This window comes from Tachyglossus aculeatus, chromosome X4 (assembly GCF_015852505.1).
Source record: "Tachyglossus aculeatus isolate mTacAcu1 chromosome X4, mTacAcu1.pri, whole genome shotgun sequence".
Taxonomy (NCBI): domain Eukaryota; kingdom Metazoa; phylum Chordata; class Mammalia; order Monotremata; family Tachyglossidae; genus Tachyglossus; species Tachyglossus aculeatus.
The window spans coordinates 28,597,625-28,619,486 of record NC_052098.1 but is presented as its reverse complement, the minus strand read 5'-3'; the positions used below and the strand labels follow the sequence as shown (position 1 = coordinate 28,619,486).

At 41.8% G+C, this 21,862-nt stretch overlaps 1 protein-coding gene across 1 annotated transcript in view; it reads left to right on the top strand.

Moving 5' to 3' along the window:
- Positions 1-21,862, top strand: part of SAXO1 (stabilizer of axonemal microtubules 1) — a 69,070-nt gene that overhangs the window by 811 nt on the left and 46,397 nt on the right. The gene's annotated exons all lie outside the window — the stretch shown is intronic.

Genomic DNA, 21,862 nt, shown 5'->3' with positions numbered 1-21,862 from the left:
CAACAGGTTGGACACAGCCCCTGTCCCACATGGGGCTCACAGTCTTACTCCACATTTTACTGATGAGGAAACTGAAGCACAGAGAAGTTAAGCGACTTGCCCAAGGTCACAGAGCAGACAAGTGAAGGAGAAGGATTAGAATCCAAGTCCTTTGACTTCCAGGCCCATATGCTTTCCACTAGGCCACACTGCTTCAAGTGTTGTGGTCCTCACACTTGAGTGGCCTTGGTGAGGTCCAGGACTGTTACCCATGCTTGTGTGCCATGGGTGGACACATTATCCTAGCCTGTTCAGAAGATTTACCCCACTTAGGAACATGGTTATAGATGTGCTACTAGGTTACTCTAGCTATTGCATCTTGCTGTTCTAGACTCAATTTGGGTAAACCTAAAACTTTCCCAACTGCTGGAAATGCTGAAAAATCAGCCAGTTCTGCACATACGGACATCCATAATGCGAAGACTTGTTTTTAGCAAAGTGGTGTGTCACAAACACACACATTTAAGGTCATTTAAATCAGTCCAAAAGTGGCATGAATAATTTTCCTAACATTAAGTAATACCAACTCCAGACAGTTGGGCCAAGTTACTTCCTTAGAGAAAGTGTAGAGAAATAGCATTTAGAGGGAAACTTTCCAACTGCCCTTTTCATGGTCTTTCCATTTTAGGCAAATGAAGCAGCACTTCAGGAACTTTTAAAAAGATTATCATGGGTTTTGCCCATACCAAGCAGCACATTGTTTATAGGAGATAATGTGGAAGCCCCCCATGCCAGATGCATTGGTTTTTTTTGGGGGGGGTGGGGAAGGGGAGTGGAGGAGAGAACAGGTGGGGTTAGTTTAATCAGGTGGAGACAAATATAGAAATCTCATTTATGATATTCAAACCTAGAGTTGCAGTGAAGCCCCTTAACAAGCTTCACTGATTCATATGAGAGATGGAATCAGCTAGCCAAAAAACTGTTGACTTGCTGTTCTGCTTTCTATGATGCTGGAGTTGATTCAGTTTTGCCTGAACTCTTGTCTGGATTAGGATTGATTATCATGGGATTCCCCTGAGGGTTTAGCATGCTGCCCTCTCTCCTCCTCCTCATAATAATAATCATCGGTAATGGTATTTATTGAACTCATTATGTGCAGAGCACTGTACTGAGCATCTGGGAGAGTATAATACAACAGAGTTGGTAGATATGTTCCCTGCCCACATGTATCTGGATTGGTGAAGCTGTGATGTGCCTAGCTGAATGCTATAGTTGGCTGATTTTTCAGGATTTTGCTGGTGAGCAATATGAAATGTGCTCCAAACTGGGGTGTGACATCTGTGGCAGGTCCAGGTCTTTGATGCTGCATGCTGGACTCCCAAAGGTCATGTTGGACATTGTAATTTGCTCTTCACTTGTGTCCACTTGTTTAAGCATTGCTGGAAGATTATTCTGCTAGAGATCAGAATAAAGAGACAGGTGTTCTTGCTGTTCCATTATGTGGTGATGAATCTATGGGGCGGGGTCATCATCACTTTGTATCAACCATTGCAGAGCACTGTACTAAGCACTTTGGGAGAGTGCAATAGAGTTGGTAGGCGTGATTCCTCATGGATCTTTTTTTTCAGGTGCATAAACTTCAAAAACATAATCTTCATCTCTGATAATAGAGACACTAACTGGCCTGAACACCAGAATTCTTGCAAAAGTTTTCCTTTTATTTTAAAGGAATTTCACTTTTACCTGGTATCCATGGCAAAGAATTTTTGTAAGCCTTCTGTGTTTAGGGAGTTTCTATAATTCCTGGTTCTTGTCTGGTTTGGCTCTCATCAACCCTCCTCTGATCTTCCCTGGTCTTTCTTACTCCCCATTGGAAAACATTCCAGCCTGAAGCGCCCATCTCTGAATCAGTCCTCAATGAGAACCCTGTTTCAAAGACATAAGGGATTTATACTATGTAGATTTATTTTACACATCCATATATGAGGACACAAGTAAGTTGGTGAGTGAATGTTTTCAAGAGATTCTTTAAACTTAACCCACTACGTGTGTCTGCACAAATCCTTTAGTGCACAGTAGCATTGTATCCTCTGACACTTGACCACTGAGGTCCTCAGGGGACTGTAAAATGCCTGGAGTGACTCCCTCCCTCCCTCCTTTTCTCCTGGCTGCCGTATCTGGGGGTAAAAAAAAGTAAGACACTCCCCACAAACTACTAAACAGTAGAACACTGGGAAGGTTGTGTCATTCCTTTTCCCAGAGAGCTGGGATACCAGGGCACTATAGAGGAAAGTACTATTTCACTTTTTCCTGTTAAACTCTCCTATTTTATATCTTTCACCGTGTTTTGTTTTGTTTGTTCACTTTTCACTGTGTCTGCCCTCCTTTAACCCCGTTCCTTTAAACCATGAGTATCTTGTGGTTCAGAGGGTGTGTAAATTAATGTTTTCTTCTCAGTGCTTTGCACACTGTAAGCGTTCAATAATTTTTGACAATTAAACGAGCATTTAGCATTTTACAATTTTGCTTCTTCAAGCCAGAAGATGGCAGCATTCTACCTAACAACCATTTGCCTTCACCGCCTCCCCCCCCCTTTTTTTTTGCTATATTTACATAGACGGTGTCCTGGAAAAAAAAAAAAAAAACAACCCTGAATGTTTTTCTTCCATTTAGTAGACTAACATTTCCGATGAAGTAACCTTGCTAGTTATGATGAAGACAGTAATTTCTTGAACTCAGTAAGTACATAGAGCAAGTCAGGAAGAAACAGGTTTCAGGGGTGTTTACAATGCATTAATCAGCTTTGCAAACGGTGAACATTTTTGTGAATTACAAAGAAAAACGCACACAACTTTCAGAGCTAGGATCATCAAGAAGGATTAGGGGGTGGATGAGCTCAGAGAAGTGCATGAGACTTGGGGAGAAAGGGACCTTCCTTCTATCAGCTCCTATCTCTTTCCCCTTCATAAGTGTTTTCTGGCTTCATGGGTACTTCATCCCGTACTTCTGGCGACACTTTTTAAATTGAGGCCATGATTGTGTGCACCCAGCCCTCTTGTAAGAATGGCACCAGGATCAGAAGGATGTTAAAGTGTGCTAAGGGATGTGCTTGGCATTGGGGTCATTACAAGTACATCTCTGCTCCAGGTTGTGGGGAGACCCTCCCCCACGTGCTCCATCGACGGTCTAGCTCGAAATATGGCTGATTGCTACCAGCAGTCAGTTGGTCTCTGCATTTATTTGTTTTCACAGCTTGGTTTGCTGCCTCTTTCTCTAAACAACAAACCACTGTTCATCAAGTGCAAAAGATAACACTATTTGGAAAGGCTTTTTTTTGTTAAAAAAGCAGATTAAAATAATACATTAGTCATCATGAAAGGAATAATAATCACACTGAAAAAAATTACTTGAATCATCCTCTAGATTGTAAGCTCATTGTGGGCAGGGAATGTGTCTGTTATGTTGTTGTGTTGTACTCTCCCAAGCACTTAGTACAGTACCCTGCACACAATAAGCACTCAATAAATACGACTGATTGATTTTCTGGTTTGCAAAATTATCCCCCACCCCTTTTCATTTTTAATGGCACGGGAAATTCAGTATTTATTTTGCATCATGGTTGTACTCAACATTGTACAACCGCCTCCCCCCCAAAAAAAACCCCAACCCATAGGGTAGTTTAAAGACTTGGCCTTAAAGCGCTTATTCAACTCTCCCCTGCCTGCCTACCTCACTAATCTCTTATATAAACCATCCCGCACACTTCACTCCTCTAACATTAACCTTCTCACTGTACCTCAATTTCATCTTCCTTGCTGCCAAACCCTTGCCCAAGTCCTCCTTCATAGCCTACAGACCAACAATCACCTCATCTTTAAAGCCTTATTAAAATAACATCTCCTCCAAGAGGCCTTCCCCAACTAAGCCCTCACTTCCCCTGTCTAAGCCTTCCCTTCTGCATTGCCTTGGGTCTGATAGGTCTGTTCCCCTTAAGGATTTTGATATTCATGCCCCCTCCCCGCCCCCAGCACTACAGCAGTTATGTACATATCCATCTGTAATTTATTTAAATACCCTTCTCCCCCCACAGTCTGCAACCTTCTTGTAGGTAGGGATCATCTATGCCTATTTTTTTGTATTGCATTCTCCAAGTATTCAGTACAGTGCTCTGCACACAATAAACCCTCAATAAATACCACTGACTGATTGCAGAAGATGTGGATTTGACCCTGGAATAGTATGTAGGGAGAAGGGTGATCTCTAGGGTAACTATATATCTGCAACCTAATAATAATTAGTAATAGTAATAATCATGGTGTTCATTAAACACTGTTCTAAGCACTGGGGAGATACAAAATAATCAGATTGGACACAGTCCCTATCCCAGATAGGGCTCAAGGTCTAAGTTGAAGGGAGAACAGCTATTGAATCCCCATTTTACAGATGAGGAAATTGAATCAGGGGGAAGTTAAGTGACTTGCTCATGGCAGTCGGGGTTAGAACCCAGGTCTCTGACTTCCAGGCCCGTGCTCTTTTCCACTAGAGCACACTGCTTCTCAAATCAGCTCTGCTAATTAATAGTAAAACTTATTTTATGAAAATAGTTTATTCACATTGCTGAACTTTTTTTCATATTTGACTTTATTTTCTTATAGTCCTTTAGAAATTGAGGCTAAAGAACGTTAGGCCAAATTATAGGTTTCAAGAAGAATTCTTGCATTTCATAACTCTACTGCATTAATCCTGGTTAAATAAAAGGTGATACCAAGCGATATTTGCATATATTTTACAGAAAACCTATTCCTGTTAGACAAACTAAGTCTGTCTTGCTAATCTGAATATGATTTAATGACACTTTTTCATGTTAGTTAGGATTCTGAGCGTGCCCTCTGGGCATTTAAAAAGCAGTTTTGACATATATTGTCCCTGGCAAAGTTTCGTGATTAGAAGTTCGTAGTACAAACTTTTCTTCACACATAAAGAAGTAAAAAATGTGCAATTAGTGTAATTTATCATATTTTAGTTTGAAATGAATCTGTAAATATAGCATCAAAGGGACAGTAATCATCATCATCATCATAATAATAATGCATTGTTAAGCACTTACTCTGTGCCAAGCACTGTTCTAAGAACTGGGGTAGATAAAAGGTAATCAGGTTGTCCCACATGGGGCTCACAGTCTTAATCCCCATTTTCCAGATGAGGGAACTGAAACACAGAGAAGTTAAGTGGCTTGCCCAAGGTCACACAGCAGACAACTGGCAGAGCCAGGAATAGAACCCACATCCTCTGACTCCCAAGCCCGTGCTCTTGCCACTAAGCCATGCTGCTTCTCACAAAACATTTTGACTAAAATAGGATACCTTACTTCTAGACCATAAGCTGCTCAGCAGAATAGAAGCACTTGATTGGAATTCCTTCTTTTATGCAACATTAAGCAAAGGAATTGAGACTATAAATAGACTATGCTCTAGGACTTCACCCTCAATGGGGTCCTCTTTGCCTACAAAAAGAACAAGTGCATGTGTGTGTGTGTGTGTGTGTGTGTGTGTGTGAATAGAAGTATATTCTATCATATTTTTCATACTGAGATTAGGCCCCAGGGAAATTGCAGAAGAGTTCTCAGTGGTTCCTGGACAATGGAGCACTGCAGAGTTCTAAACAACTATTTGATTATTAAAGTGACCAGCTGTACCATCTGAATGTGGTAAGCAGGTATCCTTCAGCTCCTGTTCTCTCCCCATGTACTCCTCCATACTACAATGCCAAAGAGAGAGACTAGCTGTGGCTTTGTGGCCTTTTTTTTTTGTGGAGATGTGATGTGGGTCAGTGTCATGGGAGCCCTTTAAGGAGTCATGGGATGAAAGTTTGAGAACCAATGGACTTGAAAAGCAAGTCCTCAACATCACCCTGTCCACTGAACTCAACTCAGCGTGGCCTAGTGGATAGAGCATGGGCCTGAGAGTCAGAAGGACCTGGGTTCTAATCCCTGCTCTGCCACTTGTCTGCTGCGTGACCTTGGGCAAGTCACATAGTTTCTCTGTGCTTCAGTACCTCATCTGTACAATGGGGATTAAGTCTGTGAGCCCTCTGTGGGACAGGGATTGTTCCCAACCTGATGATCTTGTATGTACCCCAGTGCTTAGAACAGTGCCTGGCATATAGTGTTTAACAAATACCATTATTATTATTATTATCATCATCTCAGCTCTCATTTTTCATGTTCATCGTTCTTGCACCACCAGTCCACAACCTTGGATAACTCACACACCTGCTTTCTCCATTCCTGGAGTTTCTATGTATCAGCTCTCTTCATTTACTACACCCCAGCTTGCACTCTTCACTCTTCCGCTTCCCAAGCTGATCTTCTTACTGTAACTCATTCTCTACTTCCCCATCTCTGGCCCCTTGCTCATGTCTTTCTCCATGCTTGAAATGCCTTCCTACTTCAAATCAGCCACACCACAGTTTTCTCCATCTTCAGAGGCCTGAAAACCCAACTCTTCCAAAAGGTATTGCCTAATTAATAGTGATTCTTCTGGCCCATCTCTTTTAGATGATGATGATGGCATTTATTAAGTGCTTAGTATGTGCAAAGCACTGTTCTAAGTGCTGGATGGGTAGAGGAGCTGTACTGCAGGTTGTGACTGTGGCAGCCCCAGCTCAAAGAAGCAAAATGGTATTAGCTTGGTTTGAGTGGAGGATCTAGCCCTGACTAAGCATTGATTTTCCCCTACCTGCCCTCTCTTCTGCTTTGTCTATGCACTTCGCTGTTGTGTATCCTTTAAGCACTTTGATACCCCAGCCCCACAGCACTTATGTAATTCCTGTGTACTCTACTATTTCCCCTATCCATAGTCTATTTTAATGCCTGTTTCCCCATGTAGACTGTAAGCTCCTTGTGGGCAGGGATAGAGTCTACCAACTTTATTGTATTGGTCTTTCCCAAATACTTAGTACAGTGCTCTGCACACAGGACACCCTCAATAAATACCATTGATTGATTGATAAAGGAAAATTGCTTTTTCCACTGGAGTTTGTTGGGCTAAAACAGAAGCATCAGTTCATCATCTTTCTGAAATTTTTACTTGTTTGCTAATCATCAAAATGATTAGTATTTAAAGAGGATTATTTTTCTTTTACCTCTCTTACCGTTTGTTTTTCACTGAAAAACAAAGATTAAGTATTTTGCTGTTGAATCATTTCCCTGAATATATAGTGGTGCATGTGGAATTGTGATTATTTCAGGATTGATTAGAATGAACTGGTCTGTGGGGAAAAAATTGAACTGAATCCCTGTCACTCTGCAGGACTCTGAACATCTACTAAAATAAAGAAATCTGGGCCATTGTGAAGATGCAACAAAAGTATTGGCCATTTAAAAAACAAAATTGATTTTTTTCCAGTAGAAGAGTTTAAGCAGAAACCATTGGGGGGGGGGGGGGGGGAAGAATTTGTAAAGAATTTTTATTGGCATGTGCAGAGAAATTTAGATAAGATATTCATAACTCTCCAACACCATCAGCAGAAACAATGATCTCCTTCAAGTTTGAACTGGTGAACTCTGCTTCTGGTACCTCCAATTTGCTCTCCAAAAGCTCTCAAATTTTCCTTTTTCTTTTTCTTGTGGCATAAGTATTAGTCAAGCCTCTCAAAGAGGTTTTAATGTTTTCCAGGTAACCTCAAGCTTCATAGTCTACATATTCAATGGACTTGTTAATTGTTTTTTTTTTCTGCCTCTGTGTACACAGAGAAGTCTCTCTCTCTCTCTCTCTCTCTCTCTCTCTCTCTCTCTCTGTCAGGAACAAGGTACAATTATTGAGTTTCCACTGTGGAACCAACTTTGAAATGTCGATCATCTTAATTGCGCATGATACTGGGGAGTGAGTTGATAATATTTGGCAACACAGCTGCTTCTGCTATTTTGTAGCAGAACTTTCCAACCATCTTGGTCCTAGGGAGCCTTCCTCGTCTCTCCCTGCTTGCCATCATTCATTCATTCATTCAGTTGGATTTATTGAGTGCTTACTGTGCGCACAGCACTATACAAAACACTTGGGAGACTACAATAGAACAATAAACAGACACGTTCCCTGACCACAGCGAGCTTACACCACCATACATCCTCTAGACTGTAAGCGCATTATGGGCAGGGAACATGCCTGCTAGTTCTGTTGTAATGTACTCTCCCAAGTGCTTTAGTACAGTGCTCTGCATGTATTAAGTGTTCCATAAATATCATTTATTGATTGATTAAGACCCACCCCACAGAAGCAGGGCAAGTAGAGGCCAGCGGTTATGTTCTCATGGGCGGAAATCGTTCCTACCAACTCTATTGTATTGTACACTCTGTACCCTTTAGACATTCGATATTTACCCTACCCTCAGTCCCACAGCACTTGTGTACATATCTGTAACATTTATTTATATTAATGTCAGTCTCCCCCTCTAGATGGTAAGCTCATTGTGGCCAGGACACATGTCTACCAACTCTGTTGTATTGTACTCTCCCAAGTTCTTGCTGCTTGCTTCTGTGATGATTCAAAATAATTGGCTCCAAGTGTATGAAACCTGGTTTGCGATTCATTGTTATATAATATACGGTAGGAAAAATATTCCCTCTCCAGTCCAGTGAGCAAACAGTCTTTCTTCATTCAAAACTTTCCTTATTTTGAAAGGTCTTTTCCTGATGACAACTGCCTGCTTTGAAATTTCATGGCAATTAAGCCTAATCAGTGAAACCATTGCCAAATATATGGCTCCAGTCCAAATCACCAAATCCCTCCCCTTCTATTTCTGCAGTTCCCCTTATAGATGGTGAGTGATCTTCTTGATTAGATATGAGATCTTCTGGCTCTGTGGAATTTTTTAAATAGTTCTGGCAATTTTCGTACTCTTCTATGTTCTTAACAAATTAGGTTCTTCGGCACTGCATTTACACTGAGAGCAAAGGGTGATTTCTTTTCTACTTTTTATGTTCAATTGAATGCCTAATGAACTATAACTGCTCAATCATGATTAATTAATCATATGGCCATTTAAGTAAATATGTCTGCAGTCACATGACACAGTTAGAGACTTGGATAGCAGTTCAAATGAACAGAGATAAAATATTGACTAGTTCTGCATTGCAAATGATGACATTTTTGCAAGAAATTTTCTGGTGGAATATTTAATCAATCAATCAATTGTATTTATTGAGCGCTTACTGTGTGCAGAGCACTGTACTAAGTGCTTGGGAAGTACAAGTTGGCAACATATAGAGATAGTCCCTACCCAACAGTGGGCTCACAGTCTAGCCTCTTGTGACCCAAACCAGATCAGGACACATCTAAGTGTTATGACTTAATCATCCCTCTAAGATCGTAAGCTCATTGTGGGCAAGGAATATGTGTACCAACTCTGTTCTACTGTACTCTCCCAAGCACTTAGTACAGTACTCTGCACACAATAAGCGCTCAATAAATACGATTGACTGAGTAACTCCGGTGGGGAGAGCACTGGAAATGGAGCCACCTTTCTGATCTTTTATTCATTTTTTAATTATATTTGTTTAGCACTTACCATGTGCCAGGCTCTATCCCAGAGTCTGTAATAGGTTGACAGATTGACAGATTGTACTGCAGATTTTTCCAGCCCCATCCCTCTCCTCCTACCTTGCTGCCGGCTCAGTGGAGAAACTCAAAGTAGGCTGGCTGCCAGGTTTGATGGGACTATTGCAGCTTCCCTAGCCCTCCCAGGCAGCTCCTATCAATTCCAAGAAGCAAAGTGTCCCCAAATCCAAGTCTGTCCAGCTTAAAGAAGTGACTTTCAGGAGATCACAAAATATTGTGATAAAACGAAATGTGTGCCAGTCTCATTTTGCTTGAATAAAAACGCATCTGCACTTGTTGGCCCTATCAGGAAACTTTTCTGCGGGGAAACAAGCTCATGTTTTACACTGTACACAACCTGACTGTAGCGTTCTAAATTAGGTTTCGAAATAAATAAAAGTGGCACTTGTTAAGTGCTTATTATGTTCCAAGCACTGCAGTAAGCACTGGGGTAGAAACAAGATCATCAGGTTGGACACAGATCCTGTCCCTCATCGGGCTCCCATTCTAAGGAGAAAGGAGACCAGATATTTCCCAAAAGAAGTGGGATCAGTAATCCTATATCTGATGAGCTGTGTGACCATCAGGATATCACTGCAACTTTCTATTTTCAGTTTCCTTCAGTAGTGAAATGGAGATTAAAAATACCCCCACAGGAATATAGTCAAATAAGTTATGTATGTAAAGTGCTTAGAGTGTACATTTACTGTCTTGCCTTAACCTATGATCATTGTTCTTGCATAGTTAATATAGTTATTTAATTGATTAGTAAAGTTATTCCTGAAATTTTAAAACCTTTTGGGGATAGAGTTTTATAAGACTTGCATTCCTGAAGTATTTCAGTACATGGTTATTATTGTTTAACGGTACTGTATGTTTAAATTAGACCGATGTAGGTAATCGTTTTAGCATCCATTGTTTATTTAAGAAGAAATATTGGAGAACTTCACCCATCTCCCGTTTTCCCCCAAATTCTCTTTGGACAGTAGTGGGTTTCCACAGGGAGGCGCTGCATGCTTAAAACAAATCGAAAAATAAGATGTGGTTTCAAAATTGCTTTCTAAAACTGCTGTTGCCTAGAAGCACTTTATTTTTCAAAAATATATTTTTGATGAGCGGAGGTGGGTCACAGTGAATGACTGAAAAACATATGACTGCCATAATTTTCCTAGAATCCTTTTTTGTAAAGCCCATTTTCTCCAATTCTCCACAGCCTTTATGCCAGGAAAATTCCACTGAAAGCTGATGGAGAAGGATGTATATAAATCAGATTTTAAATCAGCAGCTTTATTTAGTGCAGTTGATCTTTTAAGGCATAATGAGGTATGAAAGTGTAGTCAAATTATTTTTACTGTTAATGATGGTTGTATTTGGTAAGCGCTTACTATGTGTCAAGCACTAGACTAATTGCTAGGGTAGATAATAATAATAATAATAATGATGGCATTTGTTAAGTGCTTACTATGTGCAGAGCACTGTTCTAAGAGCTGGGGGGATACAAGGTGATCAAGTTGTCCCACGTGGGGCTCAGTCTTAATCCCCATTTTACAGGTGAGGTAACTGAGGCTCAGAGAAATTAAGTGACTTGCCCAAGGTCACACAGCAGACATGTGGCAGAGTCGGTATTTGAACCCATGACCTCTGGCTCCCAAGTCCGTGCTCTTTCCACTGAGCCACGCTGGTTCTCATGGGTTCAAATCATGACTCCTCCACTTGTCAGCTGTGTGACTTTGGGCAAGTCACTTCACTTCTCTGGGCCTCAGTTCCCTCATCTGTAAAATGGGGATTAAGACAGTGAGCCCCACGTGGGACAACCTCATCACCTTGTAAACTCCCCAGCACTTAGATCAGTGATTTGCACATAGTAAGCGCTTAATAAATACCAACAGTAGTATTACTATTCTCCGGGCTTCAGAGAATAAGCCCAGTCTTTTAGACTGTGAGCCCATCAGGTCCCACACAGGGCTCATAGTCTAGGAAGGAGAACAGGGATTGAATCCCCATTTTGCAGATGAGGAAACTGAGGAACAGAGAAGTAAAGTGACTTGCCCAAGGTCAGACAGCAGGCAACTGACAGAGCTGGGATTAGGACTCCCAGGCCCATGCTCTTTCCATTAGAACATGGTGCTTCTCGATCTGTTAGGTCTCTCGAGCTCTTCTTTCCCATGGGAAATTGGTCACTAACTGCTTAACTGTTCTGTGCCTCAAATTCCCTGTCTGTGAACAATATTGCTAACATTTACTTCCAATAATAATAATAATAATGACATTTATTAAGTGCTTACTATGTGCAAAGCACTGTTCTAAGCACTGGGGAGGTTACGAGGTGATCAGGTTGTCCCACGTGGGGCTCACAGTCTTAATCCCCATTTTACAGATGTAACTGAGGCACAGAGAAGTTAAGTGACTTGCCCAAAGTCACAAAGCTGACAAGTGGTGGAGCTGGGATTTGAACCCATGACCTCTGACTCCAAAGCCCGTGCTCTTTCCACTGAGCCATGCTGCTTCAGGATGTGGGCAGATCAGTAACCAAACCTGAGAGGGGGAAACAGGGTATTTGCCCTAGTTGCAGCACTCTGCACTTAGGGTAGCTCTAGGTGGATGGAGTGGATGCAGGCGCATAATAATAATAATTATGGTACTTGTTAAGTGCTTACTATGTGCCAAGCACTGTTCTAAGCACTGAGGTTGATACAAGTTAATCAGGTTGGACACAGTCTGTGTCCCACACGGGATTTATGCTGCTTCCCACATGCTGCAGGGGAAGAAGCATGGCTCAGTGGAAAGAGCACGGGCTTTGAAGTCAGAGGTCATGGGTTCAAATCCCAGCTCTGCCACTTGTCAGGTGTGTGACTTTGGGCAAGTCACTTAACTTCTCTGTGCCTCAGTTACCTCATCTGTAAAATGGATATTAAGACTGTGAGCCCCACATGGAACAACCTGATCACCTTGTAACCTCCCCAGCGCTTATAACAGTGCTTGGCACATAGTAAGTGCTTAATACATGCCATTTTTCTTATTTTCTTCCCCTTCTAGGCTATGAGCCCACTGTTGGGTAGGGACCATCTCTATATGTTGCCAACTTGTACTTCCCAAGCGCTTAGTACAGTGCTATGCACACAGTAAGCACTCAATAAATACGATTGAGTGAATGAATGAATGATTTACACTCTTAGTCCCTGTTTTACAGATGAGGAGAAGTGAAGTGACTTGCCCAAGGTCACACAGTAGACATGTGTTGGAGCCGGGATTAGAACCCAGATCCTTCTGACTCCCAGGTCTGGGCTCTAGCCACTAAGCCACACTGGAGGAGGCAAGAAAGGAAAGTTGGTGATGCCTTGGCCAGCCTCCTCAGTTCAGGGAAGCTACCCCAGGCCGGTGGTGGTCCCTAAGCACCACAGTTGGTTCTGCACTGTTCTCTTCACACAGTGTAGTTTAGTGGATAGAGCCCAGGCCTGGGACTCAGGATTTGGACCTGGGTTCTAATCACAGCTCCACCAATTGTCTGCTGTGTGAACTTGGGCAAGTCACTTAGCTTCTCTGGGCTTCAGTTACCTCATCTGTAAAGTGGGGATTACTCCTCTGAGCCCCACAGGGGACATGGACAGTGTCCAACTTGATTAGTTTATGACTACCCCAGTGCTCAGTACAGTGTCTGGCACATAATACCATAAAAACTTCGTACCATAAAAACAAAGGTCTCCCCACAGAAGCAGCAGAAGTGGCCGTAGCAACCAGAAGGCTGCGAGGTGCCGAGGACCAGGGTCTTCCCCAAGCCTTGGAGGGCTGGGTCATCGGCCTGAAAGCTGTTTTCCTTCACTCAGCCCCACCACTGGTGGGGATTATTTGAACACCGGTAATCAAATTTTAAACTCACTGGAAGTAATATGCCACGTACATTTAAAAAAAATGTAGTTTTAAATTTTATAGAAGAAATTTTATTGAAGAAGAAAAATGGCTATTTATTTAAATGATGGAGGATATGTATTGCATCATTATAAAGGATAGCTCACCGAGAAAGCATGTTTATTTCCTTAAGAGAAGAGTAGAAAATGCACAAGTAGAAAAAAAATAACATTTTGGATGTGGAAGATTTGAAAAATTAGGACTTCTTCCCTTTGGCAAAATCCTTTCATTTGGGGAGTAACACCACCAGAAGTGTGATTTTTTTTTTTTCCTCAGCATTTGTTCTGTTTTGTTATGCACACTTTTTGTTCTAAGGTGTAAATTCCAAGTTGGTTTGATTACTTTACAATTTCCACCTGGGATCTATGGATTTAAAACATGTTCTAAAAAGCTTTTGCATCTCTCAAACTTTGGCCATGTGTTATGCCTATGGTATTTTTTTTCCATGCTATTTATGTTATTATTATGGCATAGTTGTATTCCTAGTTGAATTTTCCATTCCATTCAAGCGGCAAGCTAGGAAATGATAAAAGCTTCACCAATTTCAAAACAGTCTCTCTTTGGAGTGGCTTTTATATTTAAAGGTTCAGGTTTGGCATGCTAGAATATTTTTAAAAAGGATAGAGTGCATAGTGCACAAGCGCAATAAAATGGTTTAAGCTCAGTTTTGCCATTCTAGTTCTTGTAGTCTCTGAATCCAGAGAATAAAAATGGTAGGAACAGCAGGTTTCAAGAGAAGACCATAAGGTTAGACCGATGGTCCATCCTATCCACTATGCATAGCATCTCGGCTCTGACATTGACATTGGTGCTTGCCCTGTTTGAGGGCCATTCTGATAGGAAAATGTTAGCAAGCCGGGCCACAGCTGGAACAGGGTGCTTTAAAATCCTGTCGATCAGGGCTGACAAGAGGACTGTAAGGAATAGAGCATGGACTAGGAACCCCATTTACTCTTTATCATCGGCTTTAAAGCACTCACTAAACTCCCCCCATCCTACTTTACTTCACTAATTTCCCAATGCAGCCCAACCCGCACACTTCACTCCTCTAGGTCCAGCTTGCTCACTGTGTCCCGATCCCCTCTTTCTCACCTCTGACCTCTTTCCAACATCCACCCTCTGGCCCGTAATGCCCTCCCCCTACTTTCAAAGGCTTATTAAGGTTCCATCTCCTCCAAGAGGCCTTCCCTGATTAAAACCTCTTTCCCCCTCCCTTCGTCATCGCCTATGCATTTGACTCCATACCCTTGAAGCACTTAATAGTCACCCCATTCTCAGTCCCACAGCACTTACATACATATCCATAATTTATTTATATTAATATTTGTCTCCCCTTCTAGACTGTAAGTTCCTTGTGTGCAGGGAATGGGTCTACCAACTTTGTTATTGTACTTGTTCAAGTGTTTAGTACAGTGCTCTGCACACCATAAGCACTTAATAAATAGCAGGGATTGGTTTGGCATATAGTTGGCAGAAGCTATTGGGATATTCTGGGAAGAGACTGGCTTTTTGGCTAATTGTGGAAAAATTCCACTCCCCTGGGTGGGGGTCTGGGTTCTCCTGAGGGATGTTAGGCAGTTGGAGCATCCTGTGCTGCTCTGTTAGGGGCTTGGGGACCTTCTGGTTGAGACCACACATCATAAAAAGATTGCCACCTGGTAAAGTATTTCTCTCCACTGCAGCTTAGGGAAGCAGCATGGCCTAGTGATAAGAGCACAGGCCTGGGAGTCAGATGACCTCGGTTCTAATCCCAGTTCTGCCACTTACCTGCTGGGTGACCTTGGGGAAGTCACTGTGCCTCCGTTCCCTCATCTGCAAAATGGGAATTCAATCCCTGTTCTTCCTCCTACTTAGACTGTGAGCCCTATGAGTATTTTGTATCTACCCCAGCGCTTAGGACAGTGCTTAAAAACAGTATTATAATTATTATCAGGGGTAAAAACAAAGCTAGGGTGAGTTAATTTGGGGCTTATCTTAGACTGAACCCTTTTTCCAGCCAGTTCTCCAAGGAAATCTATAAGAAGCCACCTGGCAAAGCATATGATTTCTGGTAAAGAGATTATCAATCTTGGTCCTTGCAGCTGTGAGCCTCGATGGCTTTAACTATTACCTTGTAAACTTCGACTCTGGTATTTTCTGTTGCTATTCTTCACAATTATAGTGCTAACCGTGACTTTGGTTATCTTCTAGTTTGGGAGTCTGGTTTAGTTGCGATTATCGGGACTTTCATAGAACTCTTAACTGGGTCCATTCCTTGGATAGCTCTAGATACAGGCTGGCTCATTTGGGTTATTCATCTGTGTCCCCAATTTTGATCTCATGATACAAAAGCTTCTGAGTCTAATAGAAAATAGATTCAATTTTACTCCAGGTATGCCCTGAGTCTCAAAGGGACTGTGTCCAACCCGATTTGCCTTTATCCACCCCAGTGCTTAGTACAGTGCCTGGCACATAGTGAGTGCTTAACAAATACCACAGTTATTATTATCATCATCACTATTATGCTCTGCTGATTCAAGTGGATCCCTATCAGAAGAACCAAACTGGACAGTTGCATGGTGGAAAAGTTCAAACAACCAGTCAGAGAATAGATTGGGTGAGGAGAGCAGTTAAGAGACAAAAGAAAAGTTTTCAAATGAGCTTATTGAAGAGAGAAAGTCAGTAAATCAGAGTGGTATAAAGAACACCCGTGCACTTCCACTCAGCTGGAGGCCCTGGGCTCCAGCTCCTAAAACCCTTGTATCCATCTGGCCCTGTTCTGCAACTTTGTACAGTGGAGTTGGGGAGGAGCAGTGATCCTGTCCTTGTGTCTCATGATGGGGGCCTAAGGGAGTGTGCCCTCAATAGCATTCAATGCCATTTTGGGATGGGACTGAGGCAAGGCAATTGCTCCATGTTGGAAGCAATCAACCAGTCAGTGGTATTTATTGAGCACTTACTATGTGCAGAGCACTGTACTAAGCACTTGGGAGAGCACAAGAAAACAGAATTAGGAGATAAGTTCCCTGCCCATAACGAACTTACACTTTAGAGGACGAGCTTACAGTCCTGTCATCAATTCAGAGTGGCAGGGAGGAGCCTCCGCATACTGCTTCTAACACGCCTCAAAGGCACATTTGAAATGGCAGAGTTCCTAAGCCTCCATGTTCTTTGGGCTTGTCAGGGTGATGGGATGGAGGCACACAGGGAGAGAGCAGAGGAGGCAGGAAACAGACTAGCTGGCAGATTGATGTCATTGGTGCTGCCCCAGAGAAGCAGTGTTGCCTACTGGATAGAGCACGGGCCTGGGAGTCAGAAGGTCATGGGTTCTAATCCTGACTCTGCTTCATTCATTCAATCCTATTTATTGAGCGCTTACTGTGTGCAGAGCACTGTACTAAGTGCTTGGAAAGTACAGTTCGGCAACAAATACAGACAATCCCTACCCAACAACGGGCTCACACATGTCTGCTGTGTAATCTTGGGCAAGTCATTTCACTTCTCTGGCCTTAGTTACCTCATTTGTAAAGCAGGAGTTAAGACTGTGAGCCCCATGTGGGACAGAGACTATGTCCAACCCGATTACCTTGTATCTACTCCAGTGCTAGAACAGTGCTTGGCACATAGTAAGTGCCTAACAAATAATGATTATCGTTATTACTTTTATTATTTTAATCGTGGACTTCCAAAGAGGGAGAAAGAGAGTGCCAGCCCAAGGCAGTCATTTTATTGGGAGAGTCAAGGTCAAGGTGGCAATCCCACTTTCCTCCACCCCTGCCGCAATGAGAACAGCATCTCCAGCAAGAGGCCTCCTAAAACCTCGAGAAAGCTAGTGGCTGCGGTAGCCATTGCTATGGACTCTGATTCATTCAATCATATTTATTGAGCACTTACTATGTGCAGAGCACTGTACTAACTACCTGGGAGAGTACAATATAATGTATAATGTATAATATAATGCAGACACGTTCCCTGCCCAGAACTAGCTTACAGTCAGGAGAAGTTCTGCCTCTCTAGCCATAGCTCTCTACTGACTTTAGTTTTTATTTTGTGTACTGTGTGTTTGTCCTTTTCCCTTATGCTGCTTTAATGTTTTAGAGTTTCATTCCTCTTTTTTTATGGTATTTGTTAAGCGCTTACTATGTACCAGGCTCACAGTGTTAATCCCCATTCTTCAGATGAGGTAACTGAGGCATCAAGAAGTGAAGTGATTTGCCCAAGGTCACATAGCAGGCAAGTGGCGGAGCTCAGATTAGAACCCAGGTCCTTCTGACTCCCAAGCCTATGCTCTGTCCACTAGGTCACACTGCTTCTCCCGATGTGTCTGTCTCTGGTCCTCTTTCCCCACCCTCTACCTCCATTCATAGGTTGTGAGCCCCTCAAGAGACAGGACCCATGTCTAATTGTCACCCATATTCTTTTTCCCAGTGCTTAATGCAGTCCTTTGTGCACAGTAAGCATTTAATAAATATTAGTGCCACTACTACTAAGCACAAAGGTTCATGCCCTTAATACTCCCTCTATTCTAAACTCAACCCCTCTGTTCCCTCACTGCTCCACTGCCCTCTGGCTGCCAACCCCCAGCCCTGGATTATCCCCACCATCTACTTCATCCACTCCTGCATTTGTGTAGCTGAGTGCTGTTAATGTAAATCCAGAAAGCAGGCTCACTTCTCCCTCTTCTAATTTACTCTCTCATGTTATAATTCTGCCCTTTCATCTACTCAACAGTGCTACTCTACTTCCCTCATTGACACCCCCAAACTACTCCAGACTCATACTTCCCTCTTGTAGCCTCCAATGGCTCCAGGTTTAATCTCTACCCTTGAAGCCACCCTCACCTCATCACTCTCTGCTCCCCACTTCTATATTCTCCACTTTCCAGCAGACTTTAAGAGGTCTCCTGCCTGCTTTTAAAAGCTAACCCCTCTACTTGTGCTCAAGACCCTACCTCTCATTGTACTCTTCCATGTGCTTAGTACAGTGCTCTGCACAAAGGAAGCACTCAATAAATATCACTGATTGATTGATTGAAGAGAGGCAGGGCCTGCTACCGTGGCTGGGAGAAAGGTTGGGGAGAGGGGCAGGCAGTGGGGGTCCAGGGGAGAGGGAAGGGAAACAGCAGATATAAATAAGGAGAGGTAGAAGACAGGAGGGTAAATTACAGACAGTGGCAAAGAAAGAAGCAACATAGGTGAGAATCCAGGCGAGAGATGAAACAGGGAGAGAGACGTGGGAGAAGACTATTACCTAGCTAACTTAGGTTAGAAGCAGCATGGTCTAGTGGATAGAGAATGAGCCTGGGAGTCAGAAGGACCTGGATTCTAATCCCAGCTCCACCACTAATCCGCTGTGTGACCTTGGGCAAGTCACTTCACTTCTCTGTGCCTCAGGCAAAATGAGGATTAATACTGGGACCCCCATGGGAGACATGGACTGTGTCCAACCCAATTAGCTTGCATCTACCCCAGCACTTAGACTAGAGCCTAATGCATAGTAAGCACTTAACAAATACCATAAAAAAAGCTGATTGAAGAATAAGTATTTCTCCTAGTTTGAATTAAAATTGTTTGTGGATTATTTTAGTTAAGGTTTGGCTGGTGGACTTGTAACTGGAGATAGAATGAAAATTGCAGCAAGAGAAAAAGTTTGTGGGAAACTCCAGAGCCTATGTAGAATTTTATATCCTAAGAACTTCCTTTTCTTTTATCTTGCTATATATGATGACTGTAATATGATATAAATTTATATACTGTCAGCTTCTTGGTTTTATTGTTCCTTCACTGCATAAACAAAATTTACTGAAAAAGAAAACATGAAATTCTGATCTTTTGCTCATTTAGATTTTACACCAACCAGTTTCATTTGAACAGCAGAAACTAAACTGTTCCCTCTAGTCAGTGTTGAAATTTACTAGGTCTAAAATAATACTTTCTTATAAATAATACACCTTTCTGAAACACCCTCACCCTACAAATTAGTATGTCCTGTATTAATAGCTACGTTCTTGGAGCTCAAATAATCACTCATCTGAAAAATCTCAGAGCTTTTTGGAAGCATGACTGTAGGCCATTTTACCAATCTTTTTCTCAGAGCCCGTGGTTGATACTTGAGTTCAAAATTGCTGTTATTACTTGGCTCCAGCATCTAATATGTAGGTCGCCAATCAACTCCATTCAAATTAGGATATGATTTTGATTGACTTGAGTCATTTTCATAGGCTAAGCATTTTATCTTTCAAGTCAATTTAAATGACATTTGCAACAGGCAAGGAAAAATATACTGAATTTCAAGTTTTGGTAAAATTTGATGTAGTTTCATTCATTTCTCTAGTAGAAATGCCATTCTTAAATAATTTCAGTAAAAAGACAAGGTGCCATTTTCCTGTATTTTGCCAAAATCATGCTGTCACTTAACATGGAAGTGAAAGATTAATGTTAGTAGGAAAAGAGCTTTTATGCTTTATTGCTACTAATTTAATTCCTGGAACTGCTCCAAAAGCAGTAGAGCAGAAAGTTAGAAGTGTATAGCCAGTCAGAAGTGGACAGAATCTTTTTTTTTTTCAGATTTTCCCCATCCAGTTGTGCATAATAGTTGTATAGGAAAGTTACCTTATTTTCCACTCAATAGAAGAGAGATTTGACTATAGATTTGGGGAAATCCATGAATCTGTTTGTTCTTTTAATGCACTTTGGTTCATTGAAGTAGAGATTGTAGAAATTATTTATAATGACCCTGTACTTGATTTCAATTGTTTGTGACAATGAGAGATATGAATTTCAAGGATAATTGAACTTCACAGATCTCAACAATCTAGAGGAAGCCGAAAGTTTCAAAATGTTTCAACAAAATTACAAAGTAGCAAAATGGACAGATTTGCATTTCTTGTCTTTCTCTTCCACTTTCTTCCTTTGTAAGTGCTAATGAGGATTGAAATGATTCCAAAACAGAGAACACATAGGGGGAAATATAAAAGTAAAGGTCTTGAATAATCCACAAACTGAATAATAATCCCAGAAAACTACTGGTATTGGTCATTCCATCAATGACATGCCCTACTTTTTAAGCAGTTACTCATCTGCCTATCCATTTTTCCTTTCTTTTCTTTTGGTAAACAATTTTGTGCTTATCTCCCTTGTGAGATTGGAAGCTTCTGGAGGGCAAGGTTCATGTTACCTAATTCTCAAATGCTTAATACAATACTCTGCACACAGATGCTCAATAAATACCATTGGTTGATTGATGTTTGAGTAGTCACAGTTAGCAGGTGATGATGATAATGATATTTGTTAAGTGCTTACTATGTATCAAGCACTGTTTTAAGCACTGGGGAAGATACAAGTTATCAGGATGGGACAAGGACTGTGTCCAACCTGATTACCTTGTATCTACCCCCAGTTCATTCATTCATTCATTCAGTCATTCAGTCCTTCATTCAGTCATATTTATTGAGCACTTATTTATTGAGTGTGCAGAGCACTGTACTAAGTGCCTGGAAAGTACAATTCAGCAATAAACACAATCCCTGCCCACAATGGGCTTACAGTCTAGAAGGGGGAGACAGACATCAAAACAAGTAAACAGTCATCAATAGCATCAATATAAATACATAGAATTATAGATGTATGCACATCAAAACAAGTAAACAGGCATGAATATTAATAGAATTATAGATATGTACATATATACACAAGTGCTGTGGGGTGTGGAGAGGGGTAGAGCAAAAGGAGTGAGTCGGGGTGATGGGGAGGGAAGGGGGAGCTGAGGAAAAAGGGGGCTTAGTCTGGGAAGGCCTCTTGGAGGAGGTGAGCCTTCAGTAGGGCTTTGAAGGCGGCAAGTGTGATTGGCAGATTTGAGTGCTTAGAACAGTGCTTAGTACATAATAAGAACTCAACAAATGCCATTATTATTATTATTACTATTATTACTGTCAGGATGTGATCTTCCTGCCCTTTGCACTTCATTTACTGCTTTGCTTCTGCTCAAGGTCACACAGCAGGCAAGTGGTGGAGCCATGATTAGAATCCAGGTCTCCTGACTCCTAGGCCTGGGTGCTTTCCATTAGGCCATACTGATTCCTATTCTAATTCCCAGGCCATTTGGAATTAGTGATTTCAGGAGTTTGTCTCTGGCCAGCCAGTCTCTCCAAGGACCTAGATAATTTTGGGCTAGCCAAGCCTTCAGTTCAGCCTTTCGTCTAACGCTCTTTGTTTTTCCTATCCACTACGCACCACCTAGAGCTACTACAGGATAGGAAGTGTATCTTCTACCTCAAGACTACTGTTCTAATGGTATTGAAGTTTTATGGTTTTGAATCATTAACATAATTATGTGAATTAAAACTAATAGTGTACTGACAGCTCCAAAATGATGTGCTCTTTCAGTGAAAGGTTCCTCTTTATTGT